Source organism: Salvelinus fontinalis, chromosome 5 (assembly GCF_029448725.1).
Source record: "Salvelinus fontinalis isolate EN_2023a chromosome 5, ASM2944872v1, whole genome shotgun sequence".
NCBI lineage: Eukaryota > Metazoa > Chordata > Actinopteri > Salmoniformes > Salmonidae > Salvelinus > Salvelinus fontinalis.
Genome location: NC_074669.1, coordinates 19,538,254 through 19,562,410, shown reverse-complemented (window position 1 = coordinate 19,562,410; position 24,157 = coordinate 19,538,254). Strand labels below are relative to the sequence as shown.

At 41.6% G+C, this 24,157-nt stretch overlaps 1 protein-coding gene across 5 annotated transcripts in view; it reads left to right on the top strand.

Moving 5' to 3' along the window:
- The window catches only part of LOC129855266 (cytosolic carboxypeptidase 6-like), a 461,876-nt gene that overhangs the window by 48,331 nt on the left and 389,388 nt on the right, over positions 1-24,157 (top strand). The window lies entirely within an intron of this gene.

Below are 24,157 nucleotides of genomic sequence, written 5' to 3'. Positions count from 1 at the left end.
CGTAGAATCATTCATTATGCCAACTAGCGGCCTGGGAGCACACATTTTTCCCTGTTTATTAAACATCAAGGAGCTACTAAGCAGCATCGTGGTGCCGCTTTGATGCTGCTTTTGTTTCTATTTACAGCATGTGGTTAATTCAATCAGTAAACGACCTCCTTCTTGCTGCACTGTTTGTTCATTGTGGCTAATTACTTGGTAAATTGTTCTCATGATGTTATATCTGTAAACTTATATCCAATGGGGGGCATGCTGATAGTTATCATTTAGAGTGTTGAGTTAGGCTACACTATTGTTGTTCACTGTCTGGAGATTCTGTTAATGAGCTAGAGATGCTTAGGTAAAGTGTTTCAGTTGTTCATATGCTTGCCCTTCACTTTGAAGTTGGTATCTAGGCCTTCAGTGCATTATCATCTAAACACAGATTCATCATAGCTGGCTATTAAGTGCTAAACTCAACTACTTTAATGACTTTTCATTGGCAAGATTAGCAGAGGTGTGGACTCGAGACACATTTGATGACTTGTGACTTGACTTGGACTTAGAGCCTCAAGATTCGGTACCCAACTTTGACTTAAAACTGATGGACTTGAAATGATCAAAAATTACAACAAAGCGCCTATACAAAGCCCTCACTGTCACTAAGCAACTTATTCTAGCATCTGCCTGCCAGCTGGAAATCTTTGCCAATGGGTGTGCGTGTAGGCTAACTGTCCCTCCCTTCTGAAGCATAGGTTACTGTGTAGCCTACTGACGACGTTACATGCGTAATTCAGAAATTAGGGACAGTTGTTTAATTAGAGAAGAATGGATTTACTTTTTCAGTGCTAGTTAAGGATACTATAGTTATCATGTTTCATGTTGGATTTATTTAACTACAAAAAGGTAAGACATTTTTATTTATTCTAGTGCTACTCTGCTTGTTAGCTAGCCAACGTTTACTCTGGTTCAAAGACATTCAAAGTTATTCCATAGAAGCCGCTCCCCCATAGGACATCAATATCAAGCCTGTCAGTCTGGACTTCATCACATCATCTTGCAAGTCTCCATACATGTTTCTGTGAACACATACACTACCGTTCAAAAGTTTGGGGTCACTTAGAAATGTTCTTGTTTTTGAAAGAAAAGTCCATTTAAAATAACATCAAATTGATCAGAAATACAGTGTAGACATTGTTAATGTTGTAAATGACTATTGTAGCTGGAAACGGCTACAATATCAATATAGGCGTACAGTGTTCCAATGGAACGTTGTGTTAGCTAATCCAAGTTTATCAATTTAAAAGGCTAATTGATAATTAGAAAACCCTTTTGCAATTATGTTAGCACAGCTGAAAACTGTTGTTCTAATTAAAGAAGTAATAAAACTGGCCTTCTTTAGACAAGTTGAGTATCTGGAGCATCAGCATTTGTGGGCTCGATTACAGACTCAAAATGGACAGAAACAAAGATCTTTCTTCTGAAACTCGTCACTCTATTCTTGTTCTGAGAAATGAAAGCTATTCCATGCGAGAAATTGCCAAGAAACTGAAGATCTGGTACTCCGGAATGCTGGCCTTCTAGGCAGAGTTCCTCTGTCCAGTGTCTGTGTTATTTTGCCCATCTTCATCTTTTCTTTTTATTGGCCAGTCTGAAACATGGCTTTTTCCTTGCAACTCTGCCTAGAAGGCCAGCATCCCGGAGTTGCCTCTTCACTGTTGACGTTGAGACTGATTTTTGCGGGTACTATTTAATGAAGCTGCCAGTTGAGGACTTGAGAGGCGTCTGTTTCTCAAACTAGACACTAATGTACTTGTCCTCTTGCTCAGATGTGCACCGGGGCCTCCGACTCCTCTTTCTATTCTGGCTAGAGCCAGTTTGCGCTGTTCTGTGAAGTAGTACACAGCGTTGTACGAGATCGTCAGTTTCTTTCAAAAACAAGGACATTTCTAAGTGACCCCAAACTTTTGAACGGTAGTGTACACATGTAGTCACTGTTCTATTACCAATGGCAGTTAGGATAGGTAATATCTGACACACAAACAGGTACTATGTGGAAGTTTGAACAGGTCAGATAAAATCTACCCAATTATGGTCTCCCCATCAAATGACCGTCTGGCAAAAGCATCTCCAGTCCATCTGTAGAAATAGGCAGAGTTGAAGCAGAGTTCATCAGTGACACATGGAATTTAAAAGGGTGTTGCTATTACTGGACATGTGTGCTGTACTGTATTATTAGTATTCACCTCATTGTAGATGTGTTGAGTAGATGTATTGAGTGCCATGCCTCTCTGCATCTCATGCATCTGTGAACACATTCAGTCACTGGTCTATTACCAATGGCAGTTAGGGATAGGTGATATCTGACACACAAACATACTATATTGAACAGGTCAGACTAAACCCACCTAATTCTGTTCTCCCCGACTGTTGGTGAGCAGGCAAGAGGTGAGGCTGGAGGTTAGGTTAGCTAGCAAGCTAGTTAACGTGTCTTCAGCTATGCTAGCGATCATAGTGATAAAGATGATCAAAATATACACAGCCAAATACATATCCAGCAGTCTATGGTCTAGCTACAAGTATACTCACCACTGCGGACCAATGAACTCCAACCACCTATTCCGCATGATAGGGCCCTTCGGCAAGGCATGCAAACTAGTTTGCTGTGCAACCTGCTGAAAGCATGGATTGCATGGCTAATCCATATAGGGCTTTTCAGAGACACACACACACTCTCACACTCTCTCTCTAAGACACACTCTCTAAAACACACACCCACACATTATTCTTAGCATTGTAATGGAATAATGGAGCAGTGTAAATTTGTATAATGCACAATGTTTTGTTTGATGTCATGTTTTTACCCCGTTTTGTCACCCAGGAAGTGTAGCTGCTGCCTTGTCAACAAATAATGGGGATGCAAATAAAATACTAAATACTCAGAACCATCACTCTGTAGGAGTGCAGACTGAAGCATTGACTAGGCCTCATATGGAATAGCTGATTAAATCTCTGTGTTGTTGGTGTAATTATCATTCATGTAACCAAATCAACCGTAAAACTAAATTAGCGCTTCTAGGGAAAAAAACGACCCTCTTGTAAGATATTAGAGGGACCACAGAGGATAAACACATTTTTTCACAACAGTGCAATGCCCCTAATGTACTGTGTGTTTAAAAAAAGCCAGGCAGGAGGTTTGTGTTGTTTTGAAACATGCGAGTCCTCAGCCCACATTTGCATTTTCATTCTATTCAGTGGCTTTCACTTATTACTTTAAAATTGTTTTTGAATCTCTAATTCCCTGGATGGCAGGCTGTATTGAATGCTATTTGCTATGTATTATTTGATGTAGGAGGCTGTGGGGAGTTGCTGTCAATCTGTGTTCATGGCTAATGTTGTTAAGTAAAGCCAATATGGTTGTTTTCGCTGCGTGTTGTCATAAAGGTGGGGCGGGCAGGCTGTATGCCTGGTAACATGATGGATGAGCGTGGGCATCTGACTCCCCTGCTGCAGGAGACGAGAGGAGAAAAGAGGAGCCCATGCTGGGAGAGCCATTGAGAGCCACTGCACTGCAGAGGGGGCTCAGTGGGTTAGAGGCCCAGCATAATACACACTCACAATGGGCTGCAGTTTAATATAGGGCTCTGACTGTGCTCTCACACTGAACCATGCTGAGGCAAGTTTAGGTGCTCCTGCTACAAATTCCCAAATGGGGCCTAAATGCTTTGAGATAGGCTAATTATTTTAGGTAGAGGCATTGTGGATATTGGTAATGTGTAATTTTATCTATATTAAAGTGGACTAATTATTTCAACTGCTCTTTGTTTACCTTGCTAAAGAAGGATAAGCTAGTATTAGTCAATGTTGTCCAATTTATATAATCAGGGGGGAAAAAACTATTTTGAAATGTTTTAATAAGTGAATTCATCAGTATTGTTTCATGACATTTACAGCTTTGTTAAACCTAACAGATCAGGTGTGTGGTTGCTAGTTGGTCCGTTTAGGGGTATGAAAGGGTGGTGTATCACAGCTATTTATGGCATTATATGATGTTTTAGCCTTGGAGGTGAAGCGTGCGGTGCGACTAGCAGAGAGGGGAGTATGGAGATGGTCGTCCGTGATGTCCATTGGTCCATGCAGGATTTTATCTCCCAGCAGCACCTTGGGGTCGGTGCCGCCTGAACTCTGCAGTTCCATAAATCAGAGCCGGGGCCTTGACATTGTGTGTTCTTCCTGTCATGGCTGCAGTTAGATCCAGAGAGGCAGCGTGTCAATGAAACAAAGCAGCACTTATTCACACTGTGGTGATTCAGTGCAGACCAGAGCCCTGGGGGATTTCTCATTTGTCCTTTTTTCACTTCCTCTATGATGCCTGCACACCAAATTGGCCAGTGTTACCTAGTGTTGATTTTTCAGTGTACCATTTCTAGTGTGGATTCAGGTGTTAAATAAACACCCATGTGTAAAATAACCCCAGTGTTGGTGTTAGTAACCAGTGTTAAACCAAAACCACACCCATCATTATCATATTTCTCAGCATGCTCTATTGCAGGTAGATTTTTTGAATAGTTTGTTTCAATATCTATGTTTTTGTATGTACATTACCAGTCATAAGTTTGTACACCTACAAATGTTTTTCTTTCTTTTACTATATTGTACAATAATAGTGAAGACATCAAAACTATGAAATAACATATAGAATCATGTAGTAACCAAAAAAGTGTTAAACAAATCAAAATATATTTTATATTTGAGATTCTTCAAAGTAGCCACCCTTTGCCTTGATGACAGCTTTGCACATTCTTGGCATTCTCTCAACCAAGCTTGAGGATAATGGAAAGACAAAAGGATATGGAAACTGAAATAATAATAAGACTATGTGATGTTGCATGAAGCCGGAAGTATATCCTTGATAATGCCTGCCTCCTGAATCCCAGTGTTTGACTTGATCAATGTACCAGATAGTCATTTTTCATACTTGGGTCTCCCTACTTTGAACTGGTTTCATCCAAATATCATCCATTTTGATGAAAAACATGATTTACACTGTTGGATGTAAGAGATGGGCATACAGTGCATTCGGAAAGTATTCAGACCCCTTTATTTTTTTCTACATTTGGTTACGTTACAGACCTATTCTATAATTGGATTAACTAGTTTTTTCCCCCTCGTCAATCTACACACAATACCCCATAATACAAAGCAATACAGGTTTTTAAAAGTTTTTGCAAATAAAAAAACATAAGTATTCAGACCCTTTACTCAGTACTTTGTTGAACCACCTTTAGCAGTGATTACAGCCTCAAGTCTTCTTGGGTATGATGTTACAAGCTTGGCACACCTGTATTTGGGGGAGTTTCTCCCATTATTCTCTGCAGATCCAGCCAAGCTCTGTAATGTTGATGGGGAGCGTCCCTGCACAGCTATTTTCAGGTTTCTTCAGAGATGTTTGATCGGGTTCAAGTCCGGGCTCTGGCTGGGCCCCTCAAGGACATTCAGAGACTTGTCTGGAAGCCACGCCTGCGTTGTCTTGCCTGTGTGCTTAGGGTCGTTGTCCTGTTGGAACGTCAGAGGTCCTGAGTGCTCTGGAGCAGGTTTTCATCAAGGATCTCTCTGTACTTTGCTCCGCTCACCTTTCCCTCGATCCTGACTAGTCTCCCAGTCCCTGCCGCTGAAAAACATTCCCACAGCATGATGCTGCCACCACCATTCTTCACCGTAGAGATGGTTTTGGCCAGGTGATGTGTGGTGCCTTGTTTCCTCCAGACGGGACACTTGGCTTTCAGGCCTAAGAGTTCAATCTTGGTTTCATCAGACTAGAGAATCTGGTTTCTTATGGTCTGAGAGTCCTTTAGGTGCCTTTTGGCAAATTCCAAGCGGGCTGTCATGTGCTTTTTACTGAGGAGTGGCTTCCTTCTGGCCACTCTACCATAAAGGCCTGATTGGTGGAGTGCTGCAGAGATGGTTGTCCTTCTGGAAGGTTCTCCCATCTCCACAGAGGAACTCTGGAGCTCTGTCAGAGTGACCATCGGGTTCTTGGTCACCTCCCTGAACCAGGCCCTTGTCTCCCAGTTGCTCAGTTTGGCAGGGTGGCCAACTCTAGGAAGCATCTTGGTGGTTCTAAACTTATTCCATTTACGATTGATGGAGGCCACTGTGTTCTTGGGGACTGTCACGACTTCCGCCGAAGTTGGTGCCTCTCCTTGTTCGAGCGGCATTCGGCGGTCGACGTCACCGGCTTTCTAGCCTCCACTTGTTTTGTCTGTATTATACACACCTGGTTCCCATTACGTTTGAATTATTTCCCTATTTAACCCTCTGGAGCCATCATGGTTTTGTGCGTGTTTATTGTTGTCAGTTGTCCTCCTTGTTGGAATATTATTTTTGAGTAAAGTTGACTCCGCCTTACCCACATCACCTAGACTCTGACAGGGACCTTTAATGCTGCAGAAATGTTTTGGTACCCTTCCCCAATTCTGTGTCTCGGAGCTCTATGGACAATTCCTTCAACCTCATGGCTTGGTTTTTGCTCTGACATGCACTGTAAACTGTGGGACCTTATTTAGACAGGTGTGTGCCTTTCCAAATCAGGTTCAATCAATTTAATTTACCACAGGTGGACACCGATCAAATTGTAGAAACATCTCAAGGATGGTCAATGGAAACAGGATGCACCTGAGCTCAATTTCGAGTCTCATAGCAAAGGGTCTGAATACTTATGTAAATAAGGTATTTCTGTTTCTTAAGAACTGAAAATGGATGAATGCAGAACCATGTCTCTGTCATTAACAGATACAATCATGGGTTGTAACTCCATAATTCACTGGAAACATGCAAATAGGCTTTACATTAATCATTGTGTGGACATGTGTAGACACTGGACCCGTGTTAAATGTAACACTCTGTGTTTATTTGACACTGGAGAATGTGCTTTTTGGGCTGCATCCTGCATGAATATTTTATAAGTTTGCTCAACGAGAGCTACTGTACCTCCTATCATGGTTTTGTACAAACCTGCCTGCGCACTCTCTTTTCTCTCACACACTAACATGCGTGCACTCACATGTACCCACACCCACATTGAATGCAGCATGTTCATAATGATTTTTTATCAGTTGCTTTTTTTTAACCTTTGTTGGGTGCATCATGTCAAGCAAAGTGCATGGATACAGAACCAATAGTCTATCCCGGTCATTAAAAAAGAATTGACAACAGAAGCAGAATAGCGGTGATTAAAATTGTGTCTTGGATGTAACCTGTTAATCCCAGTGTGATAGACACTTTAAAAACCCACTGCTTGTGTATCCCGTGTGTGATATTTCCACCACAGCTTCGCCAGACATTGTTTGCTGGGAGTAAACAGATGTTGTTTGTCTTTCAGGTGTAGATATTTAGTTTCTCCAAGGAGCCAATGGACCTGTGCATCTTCCTGACTGAATCAAAAGTTGACTCATTGTTATCATAGTAGGCTAAGAGTGTTAAAGTAAAAGGTGAACGTTAGAAAGAGGATGAGACAACACCCATTGTCAATACAGAACTGTATTTGTTTTTCATAACATGCATTATTTTTAAGTCATCAAGAGTCTTGATCTGCACTTTTCACATGCAGTAGAAAATGGTATTTAAGTTAATATTTTACTGTAACCCTCGATATGACATTATTACAGTCCTTTGTCTTTGGAATAGCTCAATTAATATCTACCAGTTGATCACACCTCGCAAGTCTTTACTTGATCTCACAGAATTGTGACCAACACCCAGGATTCAGTACTATGTAGCACATTTGAAATGGGTTTTTTTCAGCGCAAGAAAAAGTGGTATATCATGCAGTTGAGGAACAGTAGGAAAGTAATTCTGCTTTGACAGTTCATACAGTTGAATCCCCACTTTTAAGAAAATGGCCAGTGAATTTTTTGGTACACCTACTGGAGAGCTCTTGATGTCTACACCCATTCAGCATTGTTCACACCCTCTTAAGCCTTAGCCCCACCCATCTCTTTAAGGATTCACATGTGAGGCCATGTGCTAAACAGAGTGAATAGGGTAGTGTTGTAAGCAACCAAAGATATTAAGACTAAAAGTGGTGAAAGTAGTAGTCAAAATATACTTTAGTCCTTGGCCTATATACTAATCTGATTTTGGTGCAAGTAATGTTGTTCTTCCCATTACCGTCTCTAGTAAACACACTATATACAATCTAAGTTTATTTGTCACATGCAGAGGATGCAGAAGATGTAAACGCTACAGTAAAAGTGTTACTTGCATAGTGGAGTCTTTTGTTTAGACATGTAGTTAGCTAGCTAATCCCAACTCATACTACCATGCATGATTCTGCAAGTAGCTAAAGCTAACCAACTAGGTTCAATGTTAGCTAGCTAGCTAACATTAGGCTATAACGAGCAATGCAAATGTATTTCTGAGATACAAATAATATTACTACAAAGAGCTAGCTGACAGTACGCTTTAACTTGCAATGAAAACAACTTTGACTAAATTAGAAACGTATAATATCTGAAAATGTAGCTAGACTCTTACCCGTATTCATTGATGAACACTTCTCCCTCTGTGATGGTTGCCCTTAGTTTGAAGATGTAATCCGGAGACAGGTGTTTTATACAACACCCATCTGTGTGTTCTCTTTTCAACTCTCTCTGCATTTGGCAATCATCTCCCTGCTTCCACCGGGCATTCCACTGATTTCAAAAGTTGGTCAACTTCTTCCGTGACAACAACACTGTTGATCGTCATTTATTTCCCCATCACGGTCATCAGAAGACTCTACAATGTCTGGTTCACTGAAAATGTTTTTACCTAAATCAGGGATTTCCTCATTGTCTGAGTCAGCATGGCACAATCGTCCTCTAGAAAGTTGCCCATCACAACTTTTTCCTACGGATCTTTGTCGATAGCGCTATTAACTTCAGGGCAGCAATGCAAAACTCTTTCAGTTCTTCATGATATCTTTAAAAAAAAGCTCATGTTATAGATAGAAGCATGTTACATGGAAGACCAATCCGAACTCATCTCAGCATGTCCAGCCAATCATGGCTAGCGGGAAGGTTCATGTATTGTTCCTTGGCTAATCCAACTCGTAATTTTAAATGTTTATTCATATTTATAGATGGCATACACGTTTGTTATTAAGATACATGAAAGTTCACATGTTCCAAAATGCATTTCTGCCAAAGAAAACACATAATAATAAAATGCCTCTCCTGTGAAGTTGTGCCGTGTACATTTTACATTTACATTTGTCATTTAGCAGACGCTCTTATCCAGAGCGACTTACAGTAGAGTGCATAGATTTTATTACATTTACATACTGAGACAAGGATATCCCTACCGGCCAAACCCTCCCTAACCCGGACGACGCTATGCCAATTGTGCGTCGCCCCACGGACCTCCCGGTTGCGGCCGGCTGCGACAGAGCCTGGGCGTGAACCCAGAGACTCTGGTGGCGCAGCTAGCACTGCGATGCAGTGCCCTAGACCACTGCGCCACCCGGGAGGTCATTGTGTAACATACGGCTAGCTTCTTGAAATGGGTCACAATTGTTGTCAGTTTAATTGCATAACCAATATGTAATTAAAGTTCTTACAATAATTGTGATTCAATATAACTATAGATTGGAATTGAAATTGTACAATAATTATTTCCTAATTGTCTGCATGGTTAAATGATTGAACTCTCCTGATTTAATATAAGATCAATGTTGCATTAATTACATTGCTGAATGTCAACCATCATGCTTTCATTGGAAAATAGTTTGAGATATTACTAGACTGATTTAAATAGTTATTTATGGGAAAGGCCATTAATAGAATCAATTTCATATCTATTTTGGACAGCTGCACATACAGTCGTGGCCCAAAGTTTTGAGAATGACACAAATATTAATTTTCACAAAGTCTACTGCCTCAGTTTGTATGATGGCAATTTGCATATACACCAGAATGTTTTGAAGATGTTGATCCGATGAAATGCAATTAATTGCAATGTCCCTCTTTGCCATGCAAATGAACTGAATCCCCAAAAAACATTTCCACTGCATTTCAGCCCTGCCACAAAAGGACCAGCTGACATCATGTTAGTGATTCTCTCGTTAACACAGGTGTGAGTGTTGACGAGGACAAGGCTGGAGATCACTCTGTCATGCTGATTGAGTTTGAATAACAGACTGGAAGCTTCAAAAGGAGGGTGGTGCTTGGAATCATTGTTCTTCCTCTGTCAACCATGGGTACCTGCAAGGAAACACGTGCCGTCATCATTGCTTTGCAAAAAAAGGGCTTCGCAGGCAAGGATATTGCTGCCAGTAAGTTTGCACCTAAATCAACCATTTATCGGATCATCAAGAACTTCAAGGAGAGCGGTTCAATTGTTGTGAAGAAGGCTTCAGGGTGCCCAAAAGTTGATTCAGCTGCGGGATTGGGGCACCACCAGTACAGAGCTTGCTCAGGAATGGCAGCAGGCAGGTGTGAGTGCATCTGCACGCACAGTGAGGCGAAGAATTTTGGAGGATGGCCTGGTGTCAAGAAGGGCAGCAAAGAAGCCACTTCTCTCCAGGAAAAACATCAGGGACAGACTGATATTCTGCGAAAGGTACAGGGATTGGACTGCTGAGGACTGGGGTAAAGTCATTTTCTCTGATGAATCCCCTTTCCGATTGTTTGGGGCATCCGGAAAAAAGCTTGTCCGGAGAAGACAAGGTGAGCGCTAGCATCAGTCCTGTGTCATGCCAACAGTAAAGCATACTGAGACCATTCATGTGTGGGGTTGCTTCTCAGCCACGGGAGTGGGCTCACTCACAATTTTGCCTAAGAACACAGCCATGAATAAAGAATGGTACAACATATCCTCTGAGAGCAACTTCTCCCAACCATCCAGGAACAGTTTGGTGATGAACAATGCCTTTTCCAGCATGATGGAGCACCTTGCCATAAGGCAAAAGTGATAACTAAGTGACTCGGAGAACAAAACATCAATATTTTGGGTCCATAGCCAGAAAACTCCCCAGACCTTAATCCCATTGAGAACTTGTGGTCAATCCTCAAGAGGCTGGTGGACAAACAAAACCCCACAAATTCTGACAAACTCCAAGCATTGATTATGCAAGAATGGGCTGCCATCAGTCAGGATGTGGCCCAGAAGTTAATTGACAGCTTGCCAGGGTGGATTGCAGAGGTCTTGAAAAGGAAGGGTCAACACTGCAAATATTGACTCTTTGCATCAACTTCATGTAATTGTCAATAAAAGCCTTTGACACTTATGAAATGCTTGTAATTATACTTCAGTTTTCCATAGTAACATCTGACAAAAATATCTAAAGACAATGAGGCAGCAGACTTTGTGAGAATTAATATTTGTGTCATTCTCAAAACTTTTGGCCACGACTGTACTGTAAATTGGACATAAATAACATGAAAAGAGTGTTTCCCTTCTTTTAAATGTCCTATCAGTGTTGGCCAACATACATCTGTGACAGGCTATCAATGCTGTCAAACTATTTCTCCCAAAGGACTACCACTGGCTGGCAGTGAATACATGACGCTACTCAGTTGAAAAGCGTGAAATGCTGAGGACTGGAAAAGAAAGGAAAATTTAAGTGGAAAAGACATACATAAAAGTGAAGAAAGAAAAAGTTTGGAGTATAATGAGCAGTTGGAATGTGGGTTTTGCTGAATAAATCAGCTGGAGTGCTATTAGAACACATAAAAAGTAGGCTGAATGCTTTTCATGTGACAAATGTGTAATTAAGAATGATTTTATACTTACTGTATTCACAGGCTCGGAGAGAGAGGACAAAGGACTTTCATCTCCTTCTGTAGTTGATGAGATGCAGCTTTTAATTACACCCCCATTAGAATGACACCATTTCCCATTCCAAATGTAAATCTGAGCATCATACTTGAATGTTGTCATGTTTTGAGAGGGGGCCCTTTTGAGACGTCTGCATATACTCTGACACCACACCATCTCTACAGCCAGAACATTCTGTATTAGACTCTGTGACTCACTTTGGAGAAAAGCGTGTTTTCAGTTTGCCTGTAACAAGTGCATAATAAATCCTTGTCTTTCTTGAACAAGCCCAAAATCAGAGCTGTTTTACAGGTCAGCAGGACACTTCTATCCCTTTCATACTAAGACATTTTCCAGCTAACTTGATCATACCACCAACTTTTTTACGCCTTTTCTTTATATGTGAAGGTATTGCTGATATCAAAGCAAAAACTTTTATTTCCGCCTAACGACCTAGTTAGTAATAATTTCGGTAAAGTTCTGCCTACGGCTTAGTATGAAATGTAACCTGTAATGCTAAGGCGGTTTTGGCACGCACTACGCTTTTAAACTCTTGATGGTTGCTAGGCAGCACCTGTTAACCATCCTCGGCATGTCACTTCGCCCATCTCTCCGCATTGCCCATCATTAACCATGCACTGTTTTAGTAACCACAACTGGATGGATCCATAAAGAATTAGGCAGCTGTGGACATAAATATTACTGAATGACAAAAATATTGGAATAAAGTAGGCTAATGCAATTAAAGGCATGTGTCAAATTGTTTCTTACAGAAACTCCCAAAGTCATCCAATCTTTGTAATAAATTTGAAGCAATAGCCTACCGCGTGTGGTCAACTAGATAATTTCAGTACCGTTTAGATTGGGACAGAGCCATCGCTCTGTTTTGAGACAAGCGTGGTGACTCGTCTTGCTAAATCAATAAATGTCCGATTTTAGTTTCCCCTGAATCTCCATTTGGATATTGGTTAGGCTACAGTCAGGCTGGGGAAATGTTAGCTAAGATAAGATGAGTGCTGCCCATCATCATCTTGTCTAGTTGGTACATTTTGCCATGTTAAACAATGTAGTTCACAAGTGGATTATTTTGCTCTTCACTCGCAGTCGCTTAGTAGCCCAGACCTACTCCTGACCAAAAGCCTGTGACTTCACTGATAATCAATCAATGTGATTTTGTTTGAGACTCACATGCTTTTGAAAATAGGATTGCTATTATTTTCTATTGGTATCATGAAGGTAAGACCCTACACCTGCTCCCTAACAAAGTGGGGTGAGGGTAGGAAAGAGATGAAACTTGGATCAAAAAAGCATGGACTTGGGCTCTGTTTCAAAATATATATTTTTTATATTACTGAGGTTGCACACATTCCTGTGACAAGTTGTGTGGGAGAAATATTTGTTGTATTTTATTATATTCTTACTATGAAATATATGTGTGTTGACTATGATCATGTAGGTGTGTCTTGTCTGTTTAATGAACAAAATAACTAACTTGATTTCATTTGGATGGTGCAGCCATGGCTGCACAGACCCATAACATAGCCTAATTAAACATAAAATATCTGTCACGGCCGTTTAAAGGAGTGGACCAAGGCGCAGCGTGATTAGAATCCATTCCTCTATTTATTTAAACAAAGAACACTTTAACAAACTCACAAAACAACAAAATGAACCGTGAAGCCAACATAGTGCTCACAGGCAACTAAACAAGGACAACTACCCACAAAACCAACTTGGAAAATGGCAACCTAAATAGGCTCCCCAATCAGAGACAACGATAAACAGCTGTCTCTGATTGGGAACCCATCCAGGCCACCATCAACCTAATTACCCCTAGACAATACAAAATCCCCATAGATAACAAGAACCCTAAACAAGACAAAAACTAAACAAACCACCCTTGTCACACCCTGACCTAACCAAATAATAAAGAAACCAAATATAACTAAAGTCAGGGCGTGACAGTACAACCCCCCCCCCCAAAGGTGCAGACTCCCGGCCGCAAACCTACACCTATACGGGAGGGTATCTCCCCGCGGTGGCGGCTCTGGTGAGGGACGCAGACCCCGCTCCACCTCTGGCTTTACCCACTTTGGTGGCGCCTCTAGAGCGGGGACCCTCGCCACGGGCCCCGGGCAGGAGGGAGACTCTGGCAGCTCCGGGCAGGAGGGAGACTCTGGCAGCTCCGGGCAGGAGGGAGACTCTGGCAGCTCCGGGCAGGAGGGAGACTCTGGCAGCTCCGGGCAGGAGGGAGACTCTGGCAGCTCCGGGCAGGAGGGAGACTCTGGCAGCTCCGGGCAGGAGGGAGACTCTGGCAGCTCCGGGCAGGAGGGAGACTCTGGCAGCTCCGGGCAGGAGGGAGACTCTGGCAGCTCCGGGCAGGAGGGAGACTCTGGCAGCTCCGGGCAGGAGGGAGACTCTGGCAGCTCCGGGCAGGAGGGAGACTCTGGCAGCTCCGGGCAGGAGGGAGACTCTGGCAGCTCCGGGCAGGAGGGAGACTCTGGCAGCTCCGGGCAGGAGGGAGACTCTGGCAGCTCCGGGCAGGAGGGAGACTCTGGCAGCTCCGGGCAGGAGGGAGACTCTGGCAGCTCCGGGCAGGAGGGAGACTCTGGCAGCTCCTGACTGACGGGCGGCTATGGCAGCTCCTGACTGACGGGCGAACCTGGAAGGAGGAGACGGAGAGACAGCCTGGTGCGTGGGGTTGCCACCGGAGGCCTGGTACGTGGAGGAGGCACCGGATAGACCGGACCATGGAGGCGCACTGGAGGTCTCGAGCACCGAGCCTGCACAGCCTTTCCTGGCTGGATACTCCCCGTAGCTCGGCCAGTGCGGCGAGGTGGAACAGACCGCACTGGGCTGTGCTGGTGAACCGGGGACACCGTGCATAGGGCTGGTGCCATATACCTCGGGCCGAGGAGACGCACTGGAGACCAGATGAGCTGAGCCAGCTTCATAGCACCTGGCTCGATGCCCACTCTAGCCCGGCCGATGCGAGGCGCTGCGATGTAACGAACCGGGCTTTGCCTGCGCACCGGGGACACCGTGCGCCTCACGGCATAACACGGTGCCTGCCCGGTCCACCTCTCTCCACGGTAAGCACGGGGAGTTGGCTCAGGTCTCCTACTTGACTTACCCACACTCCCCGTGTGCCATCCCCCAAGAAATTGTTGGGGCTGCCTCTCGTCCCAGCCGCGCTGCCATGCTGCTTCCTCATACCACCGCCTCTCGGCTTTGGCTGCCTCCAGCTCTTCCCGGGGGCGGCGATATTCCCCAGCCTGTGTCCAGGGTCCTTCTCCGTCTAGAATCTCCTCCCATGTCCATGAGTCCAGATTGCACTGCTCCTGGTTCCCACGCTGCTTGGTCCTTTTTTGGTGGGGAGTTCTGTCACGGCCGTTTAAAAGAGTGGACCAAGGCGCAGCGTGATTAGAATCCATTCCTCTATTTATTTAAACAAAGAACACTTTAACAAACTCACAAAACGAACCGTGAAGCCAACGTAGTGCTCACAGGCAACTTAACAAGGACAACTACCCACAAAACCAACTTGGAAAATGGCAACCTAAATAGGCTCCCCAATCAGAGACAACGATAAACAGCTGTCTCTGATTGGGAACCCATCCAGGCCACCATCAACCTAATTACCCCTAGACAATACAAAATCCCCATAGATAACAAAAACCCTAGACAAGACAAAAACCCATAGACAATACAAAAACTAAACAAACCACCCTTGTCACACCCTGACCTAACCAAATAATAAAGAAACCAAATATAACTAAAGTCAGGGCGTGATAATATCATATTCTATTCGTCTTATAATGTTTCTTAGGACCTGCCTAAACAAATTAATAATGGATTTATTTTTGATGGTGTATATTCTCAATTAATTGATTAAAGATGCACTATGCAGAAATCGCTCCGCCATTTCCTGCTTGCTAAAATTCTATTAGTTTGCCTAATATCAGTTTATGTGACAAAACAAGCAAGTATAGTGCAGATAATCATTGTACCATCTAAACCGCTATTAAATATATTTTCCGTATCCAAAAATATTGTATTTTCAGCTCTATGAAGCTGGTGTACAAAACCGAAAGTAGAAGACACAAAAAAATACACTTAAGAACAGGATGCATTGAAACAGTGCACATAGAACATATCTACAGTACTGCTTCTGAGACTTGCTTTTAATGATCCATAATAGAGGTTGGCCGATTATGATTTTTCAAAGCCGATACCGATTATTGGAGGACCAAAAAAGCAGATGCCGATTTTTTTTCTTTTTTTTCTAATAATGACAATTACAACAATACTGAATGAACACTTATTTTAACTTAATATAAAAATCTATTTAGCCTCAAATAAATAATGATACATGTTCAATTTGGTTTAAATAATGCAAAACAAAGTGTTGGAGAAGAAAGTAAAAGTGCAATATCTGCCATGTAAAAAAGCTAACGTTTAAGTTCCTTGCTCAGAACATGAGAACTTATGAAAGCTGGTGGTTCCTTTTAACATGAGACTTCAATATTCCAAGGTAAGAGGTTTTAGGTTGTAGTTAATATAGTATTTATAGGACTATTTCTCTCTATACCATTTGTATTCCATATACATTTGACTATTGGATGTTCTTATAGGCACTTTAGTATTGCCAGTGTAACAGTATAGCTTCCATCCCTCTCCTCGCCACTACCTGGGCTCGAACCAGGAACACATCAACAACAGCCACCCTCGAAGCAGCGTTACCCATCCAGAGCAAGGGGAACAACTACTCCAAGTCTCAGAGCGAGTGACGTTTGAAACGCTATTAGCGCGCACCCCGCTAACTAGCTAGCCATTTCACAACGGTTACACCAGCCTAATCTCGGGAGTTGATAGGCTTGAAGTAATAAACAGCACAATGCTTGAAGCACAGTGAAGAGCTGCTGGCAAAACGCACGAAAGTGCTGTTTGAATGAATGCTTACAAGCCTGCTGCTGCCTACCATCGCTCAGTCAGACTGCTCAATCAAATATCAAATAATAGACTTAATTATAACATAATAACACACAGAAATACGAGCCTTTGGTCATTAATATGGTTGAATCCGGAAACTATCATTTCGAAAACAAAACGTTTATTATTATCGCATATACCCTGACTCTGCGTACAATGAACACAAGAGAAGTGACACAATTTCACCTGGTTAATATTGCCTGCTAACCTGGATTTCTTTTAGCTAAATATGCAGGTTTAAAAATATATACTTCTGTGTATTGATTTTATGAAAGGCATTGATGTTTATGGTTAGGTACACGTGGGAGCAACGACAGTCCTTTTACCGCGAATGCGCACCGCATTGATTATATGCAACGCAGGACACGCTAGATAAACTAGTAATATCATCAACCATCTGTAGTTAACTAGTGATTATGATTGATAGATTTTTTTTATAAGAAGTTTAATGCTAGCTAGCAACTTACCTTGGCTTCTTACTGCAATCGCGTAACAGGCAGGCTCCTCGTGGAGTGCAATGAGAGGCAGGTGGTTAGAGCGTTGGACTAGTTAACTGTACGGTTGCAAGATTGAATCCCGAGCTGACAAAGTAAACATCTGTCGTTCTGCCCCTGAACAAGGCAGTTAACCCACTGTTCCTAGGCCGTCATTGAAAATAAGAATGTGTTCTTAACTGATTTGCCTAGTTAAATAAAGGTGTAAAAAATAATAATAATTCAAATTTAAAAAAAGTCAAATCGGTGGCCAAAAATACCGATTTCCGATTGGTACGAAAACTTGAAATCGGCCCTAATTAATCGGCCATTCCGATTAATCGGTCGACCTCTAATCCATAACCTACATTTTATATGTGAATTTGGTCGTGTCGCCAAAAAAGTTACATATTGCAGCTTTAAAATAGACACCCACCCACACCTGTACACCACTACTACCCAGTGGTGGAAAAAGTACCCAATTGTCATACTTGAGTAAAAGTAAATATACCTTAATAGAAAATGACTCAAGTAAAATTGAAAGTTACCTAGTAAAATACTACTTGAGTAAAAGTCTAAAAGTATTTGGTTTGAAAGTAAATGTAATTTCAAAAATATATGTAAGTATCAAAAGTAAAAGTATAAATCATTTAAAATTCCTTTTAAGCAAACCAGACTCCACAATTATTTTATTTTACTTTTAAATGTATGGATTGCCTGGGACACACTCCAACACTCAAGCATCATTTACAAACAAAGCATTTTAAAGTGTTTAGTGAGTCTGCCAGATCAGAGGCAGTTGGAATGACCAGGGATGTTCTCTTGATAAGTGCTTAAATTGGACCATTTTCCTGTCCTGCTAAGCATTCAAAATGTAATGAGTACTTTTGGGTGTCAGGGAAAATGTATGGAGTAAAAAGTACATTATTTTATTTAGGAATATAGTGGAGTAAAAGTTGTGAAAAATATGAATAGTAAAAAAAAGTACAGATACACCAAAACGACTTAAATTGTATTTTTAAAGTAATGTTACTTAAATACTTTACACCACTGCTACTACCACTCTTCCCCGGCATGCCTGTATGCGCAAGGGAGGTATGAAAGGTGTATGAGGGCAACAATCTGGTAAAAATGGGCCTGTTTGTAAGGGGGTCATATAAACATTGCCCAATTTTCTTAACAGACTGAATACCGTAATTCCTATGTAAAAGCAGTATAAGAGAAAAAGCAAAGCCCTAAAAGAGCAGATGATGGAGTGCTGATGTTATGGAGACACACTGGTGGACTGCCAGGTGTCATCATCTCACTGAGTAGACAGGAGTGGCAGACAGAGGGCATGACACTGGACAGGTATATCTGCTCAGGGTTGTCTCTGCTGTCTCAATCTGACATGGTTATTTCATCAACGTTTTCTATGGTATGGAGAGGAATTGCTAATGCTGTTTGTTTTGTTCATCTTGAAATATACAGAAAACAAACACATTCTCCCTTCTACAGTATCTTACCCCAAAAGTTGAAATGATTAGGCTTTCGTGTTCTGCAATTCCAGCTAAAAAACGTATTTCACTTGTCCGAAGGTACTGGAGATGTGCTGGAGGAATGATACCACAACAAATATAGGCCTTTTTCTAGACGGGTTGCAAAATCTCACATCTTTACTTTAGTAAGCCGAGAAGCAATACATAGACACTAAAATATTCCAAGCAAGATGGATTTTCATCATTATAAAATCAAGCAACAAAATGTCAATTGAAATGATTGCTATCAAAATGTTATGGATAAGTAATTGCATGGTATCTAGTAGACAGATGGGCCTTGCAGACTGGCTGGAGCCTATTTTTAACAACGGTTTCAGTTGGAGAGTTGTTGTTGCTGAGCCCGTCATCAACACAAACTACATTAACCTTAGCAGCCATGCCTTTGGGGCTCATTCTTCAATTTCTTAGAGAGAAATAAAGGTCCTGACTCAGGGCACACAGGCAGGCAGCATTGTTAATGGCTTATTTACTGGTTAATGGCTATACTGAACCACAACAGCAATTAATGTGGAAAAATGGCAATCAAACAGCCGGGTTTGGTGGAAGTTATTTGCTAACTTCATCTGGGCTTTGCATTTTGCATACCTCTAACTTTGACTCACTTTATGTGGAAGCTGGTTTACAGTTACTTCCAACTCAGGAAACAGGCTAGTATACACAACCTTATCCTCTCTTTCCTATAGGCCTACTCCAGATGCTGGTCTTTATGCAACGCTTTTCATTTATTCTATGGAATAAACTTTTGATTAAGCTTACCATCAACCTTTACTCAATGTTTTAGTATTCCAGACGATGAAAATCCAACAAAGTACAACACTTATTTGCTCCTTAATATTCCTATTTAAGCTATTGCATCCTTTTTTTATCTCATTTTCTCCTTTTCTTTCTCCCTCAATCCCTCTCCCAACAATCTCTGTCTCTCCTTTTCTCTGTGGCTCTGTCTAGCCTTGTGAATACCATTGTTCAAGTAGTGAGGTGTTGAGGGCACTTTGTTGCTGACCATGGTGCTGAAAGACTCCTGCTTTCAAATTGCCAGAGTGTTCATTTCATGGTTCATATACCCCGGTCTCCATTTGTCAGGGCGCCATTAGTGTGGGTGCTTATTTCTTTAACCCCTTCCCTTACAAATGATAACAAATCAAACACACATTTGTTTCGGCTCATGGGGACGGCTCTCTGCCATGGTTATGATTGGGTACGTGTTGAGTGAGAGGTTATTTGAGCTGTGTGCCACCCTTGACCATTGTTCTACTTGCTGTTTTGTCTTTGAATTCCCCTTTCGAGAGGCCAGGTCAATATTGCAGTCATATATGGTACTTAATCATTGTAGTCATCATGGGATATGTACTTATTGCACTGTACTCATTACATTGCAACGACTCACACAACAGGCTGGTGATATTATGAACTTGGTTTCTCAGAATAGTGAGCTAGTTTCAAAGCAAAAGAGCAAAATAAGATGAAATGGTCTTGACTATATGTCATGACTCATGAAGCATATTATGCTCATGAACTAGATGCTGCAGCTTTGCTATTTTAAATGTTCTTTGGTAACTAAGGCATTCACATTCTGGGGACTTTGGCCTTATGTCCTGTCGCAGGCATCTTTATTTGCAAATGAAAAAGTAGAAGATGAGATGAGATCCACTGTACAGTAGATTCTGCTAAGGTAGAGGGAGATCTGCAGGATGAGTAAATGTGGTGAGCTCTCCCACCGAAGCTATCCCCTTGCCCCCTCCCACTTACTCTCCAGTGTCCTTGATTTAGAATGCGGCTTCTCTGAGGTCCAAATTGTCCTTCATGCCAAGCTGGATTTGTGAGCAGTATGCCAAACGCTAAGTGAATGTGTTTTTCAATCTATCAGCTCCGCTACCACCCCTCCCCATCCCTAATTCCCCATGCTTTCAAGAACCTTTTTTTTCTCTCTCTTCTGCTCCTGCCTGGCTGTTGTTGACACAATCCTAGCGCGTCGTCCCTTCCAGGCCTCGATAAATAACCCTGTACCTTTGCCCCTGAGCTCCGCTGAATCACATTTGTTAAACCATCACCTGCAGTGAAGGAATTTATGCTCTTGCTATTTGCTGAAGGGGATTGAGTTTTAAAATGCTACAGTACAACCTTGGGTGCTAGAAGGCTTTGGATGACAAAAACACCCTAGACAGGATATTTACACCCTGAAGTTCTATTGTTTTATAAAATAGTGATTAATAATTTCTACAGAGAAGTCTCCAACTGCAAATTTGTACTGCAGTCCTTGGCAAAACGAGTACTGAGTTGTATTGAAAGGAACAAACAGCAAAACAAATATTTGTTTAAAAACATTAAAGAAAATGAGGCATTTAATTTGCAGAGTTCGCTAGCTCCCCAAAAGGAGTTTATTTTGCATAGAAATTAAGATTAAGCAGGGCCTCTTGTACACACACAGAAGCAAATATACTAGTTGAGGAGTGAAATAGGAACGTCATTAAAAATGAAAAACAGTTTCTCTTTCGATTATACTCCATTGCTATAGAGTCTGGTAGAACGGAAAATCCCCACAAGACCAGATAAGAAGTCTTCTCTGAAATCGCCATTATCCAGATGGCACCATTAACGATTAAGCCAGTACATTTTCCTTTTATAATTGACTAGGCTATTAGGCAGGTTGGCACAAGGTTGGCTCTGTGAAAGTTGTCCAGATGTTCTCCTGCAGACAGTGGTGCGTCAAGTGGAGATTTATTTTGGGGAGTGCAAGTTGTTGTTGTGGATGTGTGCGGTAGGTCCAGGGCTGTGTGCAGAAGGATGGAGGGATGGGTAGTGGAAGAAGTCCGACTCAATTATATACATTTCTCGATCAGTCCGGCTCTCTCCAACTTTCTGTAACCTCAGGGAATGATCCAAGACTGATATGCTCTCCTTCCTGCTAGAAGTATTTGTCTGTTTTGGGTTCGTTTACATATTGAGTTGGCTTTTGCATCCGTGTATACATGAACAGAACATTTTGACTTTAAATGATGCTCTGATGTATATTTTTGTATCGAGCAGTTTCACACATCAAGTATCCTGCATCATTAGATAGTAATGTTTTTGGTAAGTTCTAACATGTCAGTGACTGGTATTATTGAATATTTGCCATTGGATGATGAACAATAGGCTATTTATCTTGATGTAGATAAGGTCCAAAGATCATGTTTTATATCCCTTTTCTTTGAAACATAACAGATATCATGTTTAGAATGGTGGTCTATACTCAATATACCATTGTGAGTTGATAAATCCTCCCACAAGGAAGTTAATATAGTGTACGTGTTTGCTTTCTCTCATTAATAGATGTCTTCTAAAACATTCCATTTTCACTTTGGATTTGACTGGTGGATAGATTTGATTTACAAATTCTGTCAAATAGCTATTAAATCAGTTTACATAGCAGTAGGTAGCCTAGTGGTTAGAGCGTTGAACTTGGACCGAAAGGTTGCAAGATCGAATCCCCGAGCTGACAAGGTAAAAAATCTGTCGTTCTGCCCCTGAACAAGGCAGTTAACCCACTGTTCCTAGGCCGTCATTGAAAATAAGAATTTGTTCTTAACTGACTTGCCTAGTTAAATAAAGGCAAAAAAGAAAAGTGTAATCTGACACCATTAATGTGAATGCTACCATGAATATGGATAATCCTGAATGAATCCTGAATAATGTTGACTAAGAAAGTTAGATGCACAAATATCACACCCCACCAAAATGTTAACCTCCCCTGTTATTATTATGGTGAGAGGTTAGCATGTCTTGGGGGTATGATAATTGTGTCTGTAACTTTTGTCACTTATCATTATGCACAATTCATTCAGGATGATCCGTAATCATGGTAGTGAATTGCCTTGCATGAGCCTTGGTTTGTGCGAGCCGACTTCCTGTTTCTGTAGTGTGATGTACAAGTACACCCCTTGGAAAGGACGCTAGTCTATCGCAGGGCCTGATCCCGAATCTCCTTAATGCTGAGTGCCAAGCAGAGATGTATCTGGTCCGATATTTTACAGTCTTTGGTATGACTTGGCCAGGGATTGACCTCACAACCTTCCAATCGCAAGGCACACACTCATAATCATGGTAGCCTCCACATTAATGTAGAAGTGTTTAGAAACATATATTCTTATTTACAATAAAAGTGACAATACATTATTTATCATTCATTTCTATTGGGCACAAAATAATCTGTAACACAACCAAAACAAACATCCAACACGCTTGATGTAGTCATTGTGTGCTATGAATATGGGACCAAATACTTAACTTTGAACTATTTTAATACACATAAGTGAATTTGTCCCAATACTTATGGTCTCCTAAAAAGGGGGGACTATGTACAAAAAGGGCTGTAATTTCTAAATGGTTCACCCATTATGGATGAAATAAAACGAACAGTCTGCACTTTAACCTCATAGCCACTTTTGGAGCTTACTGTCTTAGGTTATGAAATCTGACTTTTTAATGATATGTTAGAGAAAGACCCCACTGAACAATTTACAACATTAATAATCATATTTGTGTTGGTAAAATGTATTTTATAAGTGAAATTTCATCACCAAAGCGTGTTTTGAACACCATACCCCATATGAAGTATCCTACAACCAGCTTTCACAGACTCCAAAACTCCAAAACTATTTTTACACAATATTCTCAGTTTAGGGAAGCCTTGTGAATGCTACACAATTTTTGTGAAAATATATTAGTCTAACAAAATGTATTTTCCTCTATCTGGGTACTCAGCAAGTTGGATGTAGTCTATCACTGTGCCATCCGTTTTGTCACCAAAGCACCACCCACCACTGCGACCTGTATGCTCTCGTTGGCTGGCCCTCGCTACATATTCGTCGCCAAACCCACTGGCTCCAGGTCATCTATAAGTCTTTGCTAGGTAAAGCCCTGCCTTATCTCAGCTCACTGGTCACCATAGCAACACCCACCCGTAGCACGCGCTCCAGCAGGTATATTTCACTGGTCATCCCCAAAGCCAACATCCCCTTTGGCCGCCTTTCCTTCCAGTTCTCTGCTGCCAAAGACTGGAACGAATTGCAAAATAAAAGCTGGAGACTCATATCTCCCTCTCTAACTTTAAGCACCAGCAGTCAGAGCAGCTTACCGATCACTGCACCTGTACACAGACCATCTGTAAATAGCGTACCCAACTACCTCATCCCCATGTTATTTATTTCTTTTTTGCTCTTTTGCACCCCAGTATCTCTACTTGCACATCATCATCTGCACATCTATCACTCTAATGTTAATGCTAAATTGTAATTATTTTGCCACTATGGCCTATTTATTGCCTTACTTCCCTAATCTTACTACATTTGCAGACTCTGTACATAGATTTTTCTATTGTGTTATTGACTGTACGTTTGTTTA